This window comes from Muntiacus reevesi, chromosome 7 (assembly GCF_963930625.1).
Source record: "Muntiacus reevesi chromosome 7, mMunRee1.1, whole genome shotgun sequence".
Lineage (NCBI taxonomy): Eukaryota > Metazoa > Chordata > Mammalia > Artiodactyla > Cervidae > Muntiacus > Muntiacus reevesi.
Genome location: NC_089255.1, coordinates 711,873 through 727,552, shown reverse-complemented (window position 1 = coordinate 727,552; position 15,680 = coordinate 711,873). Strand labels below are relative to the sequence as shown.

General features: G+C 34.7%; 1 long non-coding RNA gene across 1 annotated transcript in view; it reads left to right on the top strand.

Annotated features, from left to right (window-relative positions):
- Positions 1-15,680, top strand: part of LOC136172199 (uncharacterized) — a 36,259-nt gene that overhangs the window by 2,310 nt on the left and 18,269 nt on the right. Inside the window, exon 2 of the long non-coding RNA XR_010663972.1 lies at positions 5,498-5,603. This is a non-coding gene — a long non-coding RNA (uncharacterized lncRNA). The remainder of the gene's footprint in view (positions 1-5,497; positions 5,604-15,680) is intronic.

Here is a 15,680-nt window from a genome sequence, read left to right as displayed (position 1 = left end):
TAAAGGAATTAACAAATGAAGAGTTTGGAAAGCTGGGACAACTTCCAGTTTATGGTCTACAGTATAGAAATCTTAGAAATTTCACTTCATTTTCAGAAAAAGAAAAAGATGAACAAAGTAAAAATCAGCAATCATTTTTAGATATATGATATACATCAGAGAATTGAAGGTCACAGGGCAAACTACTGCCCCAACTGGAGACAGATTCATATACTGCAAGTCAAAGTGTTTTCTTCACTAGGAGCAAAAGTCTAAGAGCAGAAGTCTGTTAGAAATACTTAAACAGCAACTGCTGAATTGTTGGAAGTTCTGTTTGGATAAGCTTGAATGTTAAGAGACTCCAGGCAGGCCAGTCATACAAGTTGTCTCATGCTTATGAGAGTTTTACCCCCAATAGTCCCACTAGCTTTTGAGGATGAACATTAGAGAGAGATGTCCTCATGATTCCCACAGTGTGAGAAGAATGCAGCATTCTGAAATATTCCAAAAGCATCCTATTATCCTTAACAAAGAATACCCTCTAAAGTTACTATTTTACCAAAATCTGACTGACTTGTATTTTAATAAAGCCTATCTGACTTAGGAGAAGGGAAATATCAAACTCCAGCCCCATTTTACCTTTGATGTGGGGAAAGGGAAATAACCAACTTCAGAAACACCTCTTCATTTCTGTGTCACCCAAGGTGAGAAAACTAGAAAAATAGCAAATTAAATCCAAAGTAAGAACAAACGAATAATAAAAAATTAGGGTAGAAATCAGTGAAATTTAAAACAGAAATCAATAAAGGTGGCAAAACCAAAAGCTAGCTCTTGGAAAGTATCAACGAAGTTGATGAACCTCTAGTCAAATTAACTAAGAAAAATAGTGACCAGTGGTTGCCAGGGATTAGGGTGCTGGGAGTGAGGGATGAGCAGGTGGCACAAAGGCCTGGGAAGCTATCTGTATGTTACACTGTAATGGTGGAGACCTGACATTATGCACTTGTCAAAACCCATAGAAATATACACACAAAGAATGAAGGCTACTGAATGAAGGCTACTGTAATCTGTACACTTTAGCTAATGATAATGTGTATGTATAGGCTTATCAATTGCAAAAAATTTGCCACACTACTCTGAGATACTAAACATGGGGAAAACTGTCTAGTTTAGGGGAAATTGAGTATACATTGGAATTTTTGTACTTTCTGCTCACTTTTTTCTAGAAACTTACTGACTCTATATAGTGTGCTAATTTAAAAGGTAGCTGAGATAAACATTAGAACTTCTCTATAAAGGATATAAAAGAAAACCTGAACATGATGAGATCTTAGACACAATAATCATAATGAAGTTGTAAACAAAATTCAGATAGATTTTCTAGAGATTAAAAGTACAACATATACTTAAAAAAATACACTGAATGTTATTATAAGTATATAAGTCACAGGCAACCTCATTACATTTAAAGGCATGCTAATGAAAAGTATGTTAAAAAGTCATAGAAAAAGATGAAAATAAATTTCACTATTAGAGGGATATTATCAAGTATTATAACACATTAGTAACTGGAGTCCTAGAAGAAGAAAAAATAATGAGGCAGGAAAGAAATGTGATGAAATAGTCATGAAAAGTTTATAAATTTGATGACTGACAGACACATAAATTCAATAATTTAAATAATAACAAAAGCACAATGGTGGTAATGAAACCAACACTAAGGTTTATAATAAAATCACTGAAAACCAGAGACACTAAGAAAATCTTAAAAGAAGGTAGAGAAAAAAGACACATGACAAAGAGAAAAATATACATCAAAATGAAAGCAGACTTCAGAAACTATAAAACCAGAAGACAGTGGCATAAGATCTTTAAGATGCTAAATGAAAAATATTTCTTGACCTAGAATTATTGCATGTATCACAATATTCTTCAAACTTACAGGCAAAAATATGTTTCAGACCAAAAAAAAACTTGTGAGAATTAAGAAGATTCATACTAAAAGTAATACTTAAGGAAAATATTCAAACAGAAGTTAATTGGTACCAAACGTATATTTGAATCTGCAAAAAGAGTGAGAGTGCTGGAAATGGTAAATATTTGAATGCTGTTCAGTTGCTAAGTCATGTCTGACTCTGCAACCCCATGGTCTGCAGCCTGGCAGGCTCCTCTGTCGATGGAGATTCTCCAGGCAAGAATACTGGAGAGGGTTACCATTTCCTTCTCCAAAATATTTAAATAAACATTCAAATATTTAAAGAAGATATATGTTCTCACTTTAAAAAATTTCTGTAGCAGATCATTTCCTTGTCATTATTAACAAATATACTTGACATTTATTATTAAGAAGTAATAATGCATGGTTTCGTTTATAGAATTAGCAGAAATAAAACATATGACAACAATACAACCAAAGAGGAAAAGTGAATATGGAGTTACACTCTTATAAGATTTTTATACTGTATTTGAAGTGATAATAACATAATCTTAATTTAGACTGTGATAAGTTAAAGATGAATATGGTAAACTCTAAAGCGATTACTAATAAGAAAAAGGAACAAGGTGAGCTAACTAAGAGTAAAGATACAATAGAATCATATAATTAATCTCATAACATCATTAATATAAAAATGCAGAAATATTTGATAAGAGAAAGATGAGATGGAACAAATAGAAAATAGCTTTAACTTCAGTCTTATTGATAGCCACACTGAATATATTGTGTCATCCAATGCCAAAGTCACATTTAGGTATTAGGGACATATATGTTTAGGCCAAATTGAAATGTGGTATGAGTATAAAACATGCATTGGCTATCAAAAACTTAGTATGAGTTAATCTAATGTAAAATAGTCAGTAATATATTTTTACATTGATTGTTTAAATGAGAATATTTTTTGATATATTTGAATAAATAAAGCAAAGTATTGAAAGAGTATTTTAACCCTTTTTGGTGTGTCTACTAAATTTTTTAAAAATTACATAAATGTGACTAATATTTGTGGCTCACATTTTATTTTCATTGGATAGCACTGGCCCAAATACCCCAATTAAAAGTCAATATTGTCAGATTGGATGAAAACCAAAACCTATATATACATGTTGTCTACAGGAAACCCACTTTAACTATTAAAATATAAATGCTAAAGAATGGAAAAAGTTATAATATGAAAACACTACTTAGATGAAAGCTGGAGTGCTCATATTGTATCAAACCAAGTTGACCTCAGAACAAGGAAAAATGCCAGGACCAAGAGAGACGTTATATATTAATAAAGAGGCCAATTTATCAAGAAGCTATAATAATTCTAAATTCAGTAAGAGAAGTTTGAAATATGTGAATAAAAAATAACAGCAGACTGACATCTTAAGAAATGCTAAATCAAGCTAAAATGATTCATTCAGGCTGAAGAAATGATACCAAATTCAAATTGGATCCTCAGAAAGAAATGGTAAAAATAAGGGTAAATGGAAAACTGTATTTCTCTTTATATACTTTTACAGTAAAAAATGGAGTTCATTGAATTTATCATCTGTTTAGGCTCATTTATATATGTAGTTGTACTGTGTCTACAATTTACATGAAGTGGTCCAATTTTAACTCTATGTTGGTTAGGAAAAAACTAAATATGTGCACTGTAATCCATCAAGTTAAGAAAAAAAGAAAGGGAAAAAACTATAGTTATTAAGATAGTAGGTAAAATAAAATTTTTTACGTATTCAAAAATCAGAAACAAATGAGAAAAGGGGGAACAGAGTAACAAAAAAAGGGGGATAAATGAAAAAACTGCATGGCAGATCTAAATTGAATCATATCAATAATTATATTAAACACTAAGAAACTAAACACCCAAATTAAAAACTGTCCAAATGGATAAAAGACCCAACAATAAGTCATATAACAGATACAGTTTAAGTAATAATACATAGAAAAGTGCTGCAATTCTAAGATAAGCACAGCCCTGTTAATAAGAGATTTACTTAGTAAATGGCTAATGAGGAGAAATATATTTAGCATGCCAAGAGTAAGAAAAGAAGGCTGTAGTGGCAGTGTTAATAATAGATAAAACTGACCTTAACACAAATTGTATTCCTAAAAATAGAGATTTCACAATGATAACTCATTTCATTAGGAAGACAAAATTATCATAACTATGTGCTTAAGAATAAAGTTTAAAAATATGAAGCAAAAATGAACAGGATTAAAGAAACAGATAATTGGAAAAATAAAGATTTTGATAGAGACTTTCTCCTCTTTAAGAAATTGATAGAGAAACTAGACTTTAAGCAATCAAAATCAATTCACCTTCAAAGAAGATAAAGTATCAAATAATTCAATATATATACATGGAGATATGTATATAAAAGCGAAAATAAAAATTTAATCCTTAAAAAGTTTTGGCTCTCTACATTTTATGCTTCATATCAGAAGATAAAACAATGTCTTTTATATAAAACAATGAGAACTAGGTTTACTTTCTTTTATTCTGATGTCTTTGTAAAAAGTTATTTTCTATTTTGATTAACCTTGAAAACAAACATTCAGCTATTAGGGCAAACAATGGCAAATATATGACATTTTATTAAGCCCTGTTCTAAACTAAGTCAACACCACCTTTGCTTCACCTTCTTACTTAGAAGTTAATGGCAAAAAAGTCAACGGCTAAAACTGACAGTAGTTTTTGAAAATTTGATTTCTTTTTCTCTTAGCCATGTGAGTGATATGCATGTGCCCCCTCCCTCACCTGATAGCTCAGTTGGCAAAGAATCTGCCTGCAATGCAGGAGACCTGGGTTCAATCCCTGGGTTGGGAAGATAAGATCCCCTGGGGAAGGGAAAGGCTACCCACTCCAGCAGTCCATGGTGGGCCACAGAGAATCGAACAGGGCTGAGCGACTTTCACTTTCTCCCTTACAACAATTTCCCCCTCCTTTTACAACTGGCACTTTTGGTTGGTGATATGTGTAGAGTTTTCCTGTTGCTGGTCCCAAATCTGGCATTATTTCTGACAGTCATTTTCTTTGGATAAAATCCAAATATTTTAGAAGATTGAAGTAAATTAATTGTGTTATCTATTTCAATAAAAGAGCCACCACAGCCAAGCCAACATAAACAGGCTATAACAGTGATGGCCAATTTAAAGGTTCATTAACAAATACCAGTAGTAGCACTATAATTTCCAACCTTTTATCACTCAAATAGGCATTGAAGACACCAGAGAAGAAACTATGTCACACCACAGACTGTCGATCAGTTTTTTACTTATCATTATAAACTTCCAAAATGTAAGTTAAGTTCTCGCTGTCTTGCTAATTTTCAGATTTAATTGTGCCCCCAAAATGATGACAGTGTTTTAGTTGTTCTTTTTTGTGCTTCCTTTCCCATTTGTCTCCTCTGGCAAACACTTACTTTCTGATCATTTACCCTCCTTAACGAATCTCCTTGTTTAATTGTTTAAAATGATCTATATAGTTTTAAGTGAGTTTGGAGCCTCAATGTTTACTTCACTTGTTCACAGTGTGATGGCAGAAAGATGTAGAGGAAACAAAAATGACAGTGGTACCCTAGAATTGAGGTATGGTTTCTGCTCTCTCTTCTGGGCAGAAAAGAAGTCACAGTCACAGGTAAGTTGAACTCCACCTTACAAAAACACCTGGTTGTAACTTGTGTACAAGAAAAAGCTAAAAGTCAAAGTGACAAATTGGGAAAAGCTATTCACAAAACTCTGTAGATTAATAATATTTATTATTCATCTGCTATAAATTTGTGAATGTTTTGCCTAGTTTTAATAATAACATTAATCATTTCTCTGCAAAAGACTTTTAACCTTTCAAGTGGCAATTTTAAAACTCTTAAGAAATGAAAATTGATTAAAATTTATAAAAAATTATAGAGGAAGAAATCTAAACATAAAGATAGGAATGACTTTTCACTCTTATCTGTGCCTTCATTTGTAATAATAGTACAATAAAAGAGCACACAGTTTTCACTCATCCTCTTAGTAATGAAAATTGAGGAATAGTGTTGGGTACTGTTGAGGGTGGAATGAGACAGGAAAAGTAAGTGCGGATGGTGCTCAGGGCCGATGGGACATTTATGCACTCTCTCCTTTGACATTCAGCTGCAGGGAACTAGACATTGTAAAATTCAGTGAGATAGTCACGTTTATGAACTAATTGTTTGAAGTACAAATAAGTATAATATTTTTGATATGTATTTGGTATGTGCTGTGATAATTTTAAAAGTGAATCAACTCTGATATTCTAGTGTGAGGAAACAATCACATGTTTAGACAAAAACTTAACTACTAAGTTGATTCATAACATAATACCATATAGTAATGGAAAGTCAGATATAATCTAGATAGCCAAAAGCATGGCTTAAAAGAACCTGACAATCTTTATGATGACATGTCATGCAAACAGTGAAAGAGAATATCAGGCAATATTTATTAACACGAGAAAACATCTATATTGTGTTGGTTGTTAAAATCAGAGGCAAAATTGTTTATAATATAAGCACGATCTTGTCAAAAGATATGTATAATGTCATTACATACATATTCATGTAATTATATAAAATTATATAAAAATTTAGTTTTATATATTCATATTTAAGGTCAAAAGGAAATGATGGTCTCTATCATCACTTATATTCGTCCACTCAAACTGTTAAAACACCATAGACTGGGTGGATTAAACAACAGAAATATATTTCTCACAGTTCTGGAGGCTGGAAGTCTGAGCTGAGGGTACTGGAAGGGTAGGTGTCTGGTGAGAAGTCTCTCTGGACTGCAGATGGCTACTTTCTCACTGTGTCTTCACATGGAGGAAAGAGAGAGCTCTTCTTATAAGGACACTAATTCCACCATGAGGGTCTTACCCCATCCCCCATGATCTCATCCTAACCTAATTCCCTGCCTATGTCCATACATTCAGATATCATCACCATGGGATTTAGGACTTTAATGTATAAATTTAGGGGATACACATACAGTGTAACTGAACACTTCACAGATGACTTATAATTTCTTCTTAAACAAAGCAATTAATCATATTCCATAGATTCTAAATAGGTTAATTTTTATATTAAACAGTATTAAAAACAGTTGAAACATTAAAATTCTAAATGGCAGGATGATGAATCTGGTTTCATTGTATGCTTCTGAGCATTTCACAAAGCTTCCCTTGATCACTTCTCTCATATTCAGTAACTTTTTGAGATCAGAATGACAATCATTAGGCATCCTATTTCTTAGTTATGCACATTAGTATTTCAAATAAGAGTCATAATTTAATCAGGGTGCATAGTTGCTACTAGGGCAAAATTGGGAAAGGAATAGTTTTAGATTCCTAATGTTTTACACACTATAGCAGTCCTGCTGTGTTTCCAGTAAAATACCTTGGAACATAGTCCATGACAAAAACAGATCAGGCTTTTCCTTCAAACATTAATTACTCAAGTACGAAAGTGCCAGTGAGGAAATAGTGCCAACTACAGGGATCACATGGGGGCAAGAATGAGCCTGCCGGGAACCCCTTCTTAAAACTTTACAGCCCAGTTCTATTTTTCCTAATGTATGGCAAACAAAACCATGAAGAAAAAGAGTAAGGAAGAAAGAGTAGGAGAGGAAGGACGCAAAGAAGGAAGAAGATGAGAAAGGAAGACAGGGAAGGGAAGAAGGAAAGACAGCAGGAAGGAGAGAAAAGAGGAAACAAGTGATACGAGGTTTGGCCCGCAATCCAAAAGTTAATCCTGTTAGGGGAAGAACTATATAAGCCAAATTTCACTGGTTGAAATTTTCACTTAATTCGTTACAAAATTGTATGAGAAGATGCTTTGGACTTACTTAGCTTTCTGGTTTGTTTTTGTTGGCTTAATAAACATACTTTGGAAAGAGAATGTACATTTGGAGCCCTGATATACCTCTACCCTCCCCAGGATACTCTACCCACTCCTGCCTCTAAGGAGGCAGAAGCCTTTGGTGCTGAAGCGCTGGCAGCACACTCGGGGCAGACAGTATCCTTAAAGACCACAGCCTGCTGGAAAGCAGAGTTGCTGCAAAAAGCAAGCTCCTAGTAGCTATCTCAAAACACTTTTCTTCTTTTTCTCCCTATTTTGGTCACCCTGGGAAACACTTTAAAAAAAAAAAATCAACTCTATTGAAATGTAATTTACATAAAATAAATATTACTCTTTTAAGTGTATAGCTTGGTGAATTTTGACAGATGTAATTATCCAGGTAGCTCCTGGAACAAACAAGATGTTATTTCCTTCACTCCAAAACTTTCCCTTATACCCCTTCCCAGTTATCTTTCCTATCTCCAACACCATTCTGTTACTCTGAATTAGATTTGTCTCTTAGGAACTTTCATATAAATAGACTGGACTGTTTTGTGCTTAGCGTTTTGTAGTTAGAAAGTTTTTGAGATTCATTCATACTGTTGGACATATCACTAGTTTATTCCTCTATATTGTAGTAGATATAGTTTTACCGCTCTTTCCTGTATAGTCGATACATTTTCTATTTTTTGTCTAGTCTTACTGCTCAAGGCCTTTAGTCAAATAAGTGATAAGAACATCCTTGCCTTATCTCCAATTTCAGGGGGAAATCATTAATTCTTTCAGCACTAAATGCTTGGCACAGGGTTTTTAGACATGCTCTTTATTAGGCTGAGGAACTTACTTTCTATTTTTAGCTAGATAATTTTAACATATTGAGTGTTTAAGTGTTTTAATTTTTTCTTACATCTGTTGAACTGATCATATAATTTTTCTGTTCAAATAATGAATAAGGTGAACAAAATTGATTTTTATGAGCTATTATTCAACCTTGCAATTCTATTAGAAACTCCAGTTGCTCATTTTACATATTCTCAAGCTCAATTTGTTATTATGTTTTAAGGGAGTTTTGATCTATGTTTATAAAGAATATTAGTCTGCAGTTTGATTGCTTATAAATGTCTTTGTCTTGGTTTAACAGAGTAATACTGGCCCTGTAACATCAGTTAGGAAGTGTTTCTTTCACTTCTATTTTCCAAAACATTTTGTTTGGGATTATTGCTCTACTTCCTTAAAGTTGAGCAGAACTCATCAGAGAAATTATGTAGTCTAGAATTTTATTTGTAGGGAACTTTTAAAGTAAAATTCAAATATTCTTAGTAGCTAAAAACTAGGGTTTTACAAAGAATTTGGCATGTCATCTAGTCTGCCAAATGTACTTGCCTAAAGATTTCATAACATCCCTATTATCAGATTAATGTCTGTAGGTTCTGTAGTTATATTCTTTCTGTTTCATTCCTGATAGCTAAAATCTGTGACTTTTCCATTTTCTTCTTGATAAATCTAGCCAGACATTTTTCAGATTCATTTTTTTCCTTCAAATTACCGATTTATGTTTCTGTTAATTTTCTCTATGATCTGAGCCACCAAGGATGCTCTTATCTTTTAAAATGTTCTTCCTTATACTTAATTTGGGTTTACTTTATGCTTCATTTTTTAGCTTCTTAAGGTAGAACCTTAATCTATTATCTTAAGATAATAGATTCTATATGTTCAATATAAGAATATTAAATCTATACATTTTCCCGTAAGAAATATTTTAGCTGCACCACACAATTTTTATTATATTTTCATTTTCTAAAACTATTTTCCAATTTCCCTTGTGCTTTTCTTTTTCCTTTGACTCATGGGTTATTCTGCAACACTTTGCATCCTGCCAAATGATAGAGTATTCTTCTATATATCCTACTAATGTCCTTTTTCTGGTCCATAATATGAATTAGGTTCTCTCATTTCATTTAGTTGTCATGTCACCATGTCTTCTGACAGTTCCTTAGTCTTATTCAGACATTTGAAAAATGAAAAAAAAAAAAAAAAAGAGTACCAAAATTGGGCAGGTCATTTATTTTTGTAGAATATCTCTCAACTTTAATTCTTCTGGCGTTTTCTCACAATTACATTAAAATTAAATATTTTTTTGGTAAAAAAACACCACAGAATGGATGTTATGACCTGCTCAGCGCATCATATAAGAAACTCCATGTCTTTGATGTATCTTGTGACGAGTAGCATTCAATGTGATCACGTGGCTAAGGCGGCACCTCCACTGTAAGTGTGCCATTTCATAATGACGCGTATTGTGGGAGATGCTTCACACTGTGCAGACAGCTTCTCAATGTGCCTGTGTCACACTGATTTTAATATTTCTCAAAGGTTCTGCCTTGTGATGATTATTACTGAAAATGAATGATTTTCTATTTTCTTTACTCCTTCTATATTCAGTGATGAAAGTTTTACTGTAAGAAAGAGCTGGCCCTTGTGATTCTTCCCCTTTTTTGTTGACATATTCAATTATTTATATTAGTATGGACTCGTGGATATCTTATCTTCTTCTCGAGGTTATAAATCTAACTATCTTTATTATTTTACAGCTCAAAATTTCCCAGATTTGGCTATGAGAGCTCCTTCGGGTTGGGTTTTGTGTCTTCTTCAAAAATCTCCATCATCATTCTGGGAGCACTTTCTTACTTTCTGGCATCAAAATATCCCCGACTCATCTTACATTTTCCTTGCCCGATCCTGATGCCAAATGTTTCTCCAAGGATCTTGACTCCTCTAATTAGGAACAATATTCTCATTGTTACTTCAGTGGTATTGCTTCTAGGCCCTTTTGCTGGAGGAGGTAGGAAATATATATATATATCAACTCATACACTCATATACATCTATGTTTCTACATTTATCTACTTGTCTGAGTACTAAAAACATACCATATGCTTTTCCCCCTAGTCTAACACTACAGCATTCATGCTGGCCTTCCCTTTTCCCTCATTTGTATCAATAACTATTTTCTGAGAGTAGACGCCCAGGCTTTCATTATCCACCATATATTTACTTTTTGCTCAATCCTAGCACACACACAAAGTAATTTCATATCTACAAACTCATAACCTTGTGAAAAGCACATTTACAAACTGGAGTCTAATATTGTTCACACAGTTCTTTTTTGTCTTTAGCCTTACAGATACAGTCAATTTGTGTGTGTGTTTAAGACTTCTTTTGCTGGTTTTTTCTGCCCCAGTCTAATCAATGTGATTATATTTATCATTTTGTAATAGAGTCAAGTTTGTTACCTTTTGAATTTTATTTTGTATATACCGTATTCTGACAGGTTTTAATCGCTTGAGACTATGGGAAACATTATCACCATTCTAAGAGTCATAGCTCAAAATATACTCAACAAAGTGTCATTTCTTCCTCTTCTGTCATGTTTCATTTCCAGCTGGGCTCTGAGGGTGAACTGTCTCAAAGGTTTCAAAATTACATTTCCTGCGTATTAATATCTTTTGCACAGAAGATCATGCATACATATTTCTTAAATCCTATTTTTTCTTATTGTATACTAAGGAGAGTCTTTTGCACTTTGTTTTTTATTGCTTGCTAGTTTATTATGTTCAATATCAAAATAGTTAAATATTGGTATAAGAGCTCCAATAACATCCTTTTTCCTGAGTTCCCAGAGAAAACCCTTCTCGTTTCTGAATTTGTTTCAGTTGTCTGATTTACTCCTGATTGTGGCTCATGTTGTCTTGCTTCTTGCCATGCTCAGTACTTTTATGTTGGAGTCATGTCTGCACTGTTGTTTTCCTTGAAAGAGTCTGTCCTTTCATCTGGCAGCAGTTTAAGCTACTAGCAGATCTGCTTGATCTCTTTAAGGCCTCTTGTTAAGCTTTGTTATGGTTGGCCTAGAGTAGGCTTCACTCCAGATAGAGTTTAGCTCTAGTAGTAATGCATGACCCAGTGGATTATCACCAGGGACCCTCAGTGGCCTGATCAAATGTCTTTCTACTTTCTCTGATCTCTGGGATTGTTCAGCTTACAAGTTACGGACTATCCTTTGTTCAGCCTCACGAACTTGAACTCTATACATAGACTGATTAGTTCTCAGCAAAAATGCAAGAGTACCCCGAGCACGTTTCTGAAGCTTTTTCCCCTTGTACTTCTTTGTCTGCAACTTTGCTGTGCAATCTCAGCATGCTCCTCCATGGTTTCTGTATCCTCAACTCAGCAAGACCTGGAGGATTTGCTTGGACTCCCTCTTCCAGTGCCCATGATTCAATAACGCAGCCAAGCAGAACATGGGTCCTCATGTGCTAATCTTGTTTCCTTTCTCTCAAGGTTCCCTGTTTCTTCTGTCCATTGTACAATGACTGAAAACAATCGATGCCTATATCTTGTTCAGCTAAGTTTTTACCTCACTAAAGCAACTTTGGTTTCTGTTTTTACATCAGGCTTGAAGGCTGAAGTTTGCCCTTTCTGAGTCAGTGATAATCAGATTATAAGCAGCACCCACTAGCCAGCATGCCACCTTTGTGCATCGTGGGATTAGTTGTCCATTCTTTAAGATGCTTAGTCACCATTCACTAATTGTGACAATAAATAGTATGCCAGTCTCTGAGGACTGTGATATGAACAGTGCTTCTGTGGCCGTGAGATGTATAACCTAAACCTGCACAAGTAATGAATTTTGACTCTGAAAGGATTCTAGAAAGAGAGAAGAATTACTGATACCACATCCTGAGAATGTATTATGGAATTCTACTTGCAGAATAAAATGGGCACTGTGATCTTATGTTTTTGTTAGAGGCTATGATGACTTGAAAGAATTCTTAAAACAGATTAGAAATATTTTGACTACTAAAAGAAATAGGTATATAGGTCAAGAAATAAGACAAGCTAATAAATATAAACTTTGAGAGGAACGTTGTGAAAAACCAGTCAAATGGTTGGATGCTGGAAACTAAACTGCAGGGTGTGATGCAATGAAGACATTAGGGATTCCCAGGATGTATATAATTATACACACACACACACACACACACACACACACACATTATAGGTGTATATATGTGTGTGTGTGTGTGTGTGTGTGTGTATACACCTGTATACACACAAAGATTATGTATATTATGTGTGTGCCTACAGAATCACACATAATAGTTAGTCCTTGAGTCATTTTTATTTATGAGAAATCAGTTTAAGTAAGCAACAGAAAGACTGCCTTAACTGGGAACAAAAGGCAAAAATTAGATCTGAAACTGTGGACAACCTGTCTCTCTTGATGCTCACTTGTTGACAAGTGAACTATGGGATTGAGACCTTTTTTAAAACCACTAGCAGATTAAATAATTCTCTGTCCTTAGCATCTTCTTGATTTACTGCCTAGGCATTTATATTATGGAAGTTCTCTAACTTCATCCACTAGTTTATTGACCCATCTAATAGCCATTATGATATATAGTGCCATGACAAATAAGACAAATAAAATGTGACCTTTGTCTTTGAGCATTTTATAATATTGCAGGAGGGATAGACAAAAGAAAAGTCATTTCAATGGAAGTGATAGCTTTCCAAAATGAACCGCATATGGAAGATGAAATTTTAAGGCGTATTAGTTGTGTAGAAGCATCCTCCCAAATCATTATAATCTACAGACCTCTCTCACTGCATATATGTCTCCATGCGACTACATGTATATATTTGTATGTTCATTTAGAGCACAGTGTTTGTGAATCCTTGTAAATAATTAACATAAGGTGTATTAAAGTTTTTGCTTCAAATCATATATTCTCTAGCATCAAAGGTAGATATTTATTGCTCTGACAAATATAATTTCAGTAATTAATGTGTTTCATGTAACACTGTCATATCCATCAGGCTGTATTTGGTGAGAATAATGCAGTTGCAATTGCATGAGAGCTTATATCATCTACTGCTATCTTTTGGGCTTCCCTGGTGGTTCAGAAAGTAAAGAATCTACCTGCAGTGTGGGAGATCCAGATTGGATCTCTGGGTCAGAAAGATCCCAAAGAAAGGAATGGCTACCCACTTGCTAGTAGTAAAGAAACTGCCTGCCAATGCAGATGTTTAAGAGACACAGGTTCGATCCGTGTGTCAGGTAGATCCCCTGAAGAAGGGAATGGCAATCCACTCCAGTATTCTTGCCTAGAGAATCCCATGGACAGAGGAGCCTGGTGGGCTACAGTATGGGGGATCACAAAGAGTCAGACATGACTGAAGCAGCTTACCAAGCATGCATACTACTGGTTTTTGCAATGGAACTCAGTGAGCTTGCTACATTTCCAGTGAAATTTAGCAGACAGGTTGCTAAGCTGAATGAGGAGCATTAACATCTAGTGCATTTGTATGGAAATACAAAAAACCTCGAATAGCCAAAGTAATCTTGAGAAAGAAGAATGGAACTGGAGGAATCAACCTGCCTGACTTCAGACTCTACTACAAAGCCACAGTCATCAAGACAGTATGGTACTGGCACAAAGACAGAAATATAGATCAATGGAACAGAATAGAAAGCCCAGAGATAAATCCACGATCCTATGGACACCTTATCTTTGACAAAGAAGGCAAGGATATACAATGGAAAAAAGACAACCTCTTTAACAAGTGGTGCTGGGAAAACTGGTCAACCACTTGTAAAAGAATGAAACTAAAACACTTTCTAACACCATACACAAAAATAAACTCAAAATGGATTAAAGATCTAAATATAAGACCAGAAACTATAAAACTCCTAGAGGAGAACATAGGCAAAACCCTCTCCGACATAAATCTCAGCAAGATCCTCTATGACCCACCTCCCCGAATATTGGAAATAAAAGCAAAACTAAACAAATGGCACCTAATGAAACTTAAAACCTTCTGCACTACAAAGGAAACTATAAGTAAGGTGAAAAGACAGCCCTCAGATTGGGAGAAAATAATAGCAAATGAAGAAACAGATAAAGGATTAATCTCAAAAATATACAAGCAACTCCTGAAGCTCGATTCCAGAAAAATAAATGACCCAATCATAAAATGGGCCAAAGAACTAAACAGACATTTCTCCAAAGAAGACATACAGATGGCTAACAAACACATGAAGAGATGCTCAACATCACTCATTATCAGAGAAGTGCAAATCAAAACCACAGTGATGTACCATTTCACACCAGTCAGGATGGCTGCTCTCCAAAAGTCTACAAGCAATAAATGCTGGAGAGGGTGTGGAGAAAAGGGAACCCTCTTACACTGTTGGTGGGAATGCAAACTAGTACAGCCACTATGGAAAACAGTGTGGGGATTTCTTAAAAAACTGGAAATAGAACTGTCATATGACCCAGCAATCCCACTTCTGGGCTTACACACTGAAGAAACCAGATCTGAAAGAGACACGTGCACCCCAATGTTCATCACAGCACTGTTTATAATAGCCAGGACATGGAAGCAACCTAGATGCCCATCAGCAGATGAATGGATAAGGAAGCTGTGGTACATATACACCATGGAATATTACTCAGCCATTAAAAAGAATTCATTTGAATCAGTTCTAATGAGATGGATGAAACTGGAGCCCATTATACAGAGTGAAGTAAGCCAGGAAGATAAAGAACATTACAGTATACTAACACATATATACGGAATTTAGAAAGATGGTAACGATGGCCCTATATGCAAAACAGAAAAAGAGACACAGAAGTACAAAACAGACTTTTGAACTCTGTGGGAGAAGGTGAGGGTGGGATGTTTCGAAAGAACAGCATGTATATTATCTATGGTGAAACAGATCACCAGCCCAGGTGGGATGCATGAGTCAAGTGCTCGGGCCTGGTGCACTGGGAGGACCCAGAGGAGTCGGGTGG